The sequence below is a fragment of the Apium graveolens genome, chromosome 9, assembly GCF_009905375.1.
Source record: "Apium graveolens cultivar Ventura chromosome 9, ASM990537v1, whole genome shotgun sequence".
NCBI classification, from domain to species: domain Eukaryota; kingdom Viridiplantae; phylum Streptophyta; class Magnoliopsida; order Apiales; family Apiaceae; genus Apium; species Apium graveolens.
The window spans coordinates 61,425,982-61,427,139 of record NC_133655.1 but is presented as its reverse complement, the minus strand read 5'-3'; positions in this window follow the sequence as shown (position 1 = coordinate 61,427,139).

Sequence of the window (1,158 nt, the reverse complement as noted above, 5' to 3'; positions counted from 1 at the left end):
GTTCTAGAGATCACCTTCTATCTGCAAGAAAGTGGACTAAAGCACATACATCTGACTTGATTATTGGAAATCCTGAAGCAAGTGTTAGAACTAGAACAGCAACATCAAATGAATGTCTCTATCATTCTTTTATTTCTCAGACTGAACCAAAGAAAGTGGAATAAGCTCTTTAAGATGTTGATTGGGTGCAAGCAATGCAGGAAGAGTTAAATGAATTTGAAAGAAATAAAGTCTGGACCCTAGTGCCAAGACCAAAGAATAGATCTGTTGTTGGTACAAAGTGGGTGTTCAGAAATAAAACTGATAGTGATGGCATAATTACAAGAAATAAAGCAAGGCTGGTTGCAAAAGGATATTCTCAATAAGTGGGAGTTGATTATGATGAAACATTTGCACCAATTGCTAGACTGGAAGCCATAAGGATATTTTTGGCTTATGATGCTCACAAAAAGTTTAAAGTCTTTCAAATGGATGTAAAAAGTTCTTTTCTTAATGGAGAATTGGAAGAAGAAGTATATGTTAAACAACCTTCAGGTTTTGTAGATTCAAAATTTACTAATCATGTCTACAGACTTGATAAAGCACTTTATGGCCTTAAGCAAGCTCCAAGAGCATGGTATGAGACATTAGCCCAGTTTCTTCTGGAAAGTGGATTTAACAGAGGGACTATTGACAAAACCTTATTTTATCTCAACCATGGAAAGGACTTACTTTTGGTATGTTGATGATATCATTTTTGGTTCTACAAATGACAGACTTTGTAAAAGGTTTGCCAAGCTAATGCAGTCAATATATCAAATGAGTATGATGGGAGAACTTAGCTATTTTCTGGATCTTTAAGTCAAGCAGAATGAAGAAGGAACTTTTATTTGTCAATCTAAGTACACCAGAAATTTGTTGAAGAAATTTAGAATGCAAGACTGTTCAAGTACATCCACTCCTATGGCCACTGCAAAAAAATTGGATAAGGATACTGGTACATCAGTAGATATTACTGATTATAGAGGTATGATTGGCTCACTACTCTATCTAACTGCAAGTAGACCTGATAATATGTATGCTACCTATCTTTATGCAAGATTTCAAGCAGATCCAAGAGAACCTCACTTAACAGCTGTGAAAAGAATTTTCAAGTACCTTAAGTGTAATAACCCCAAA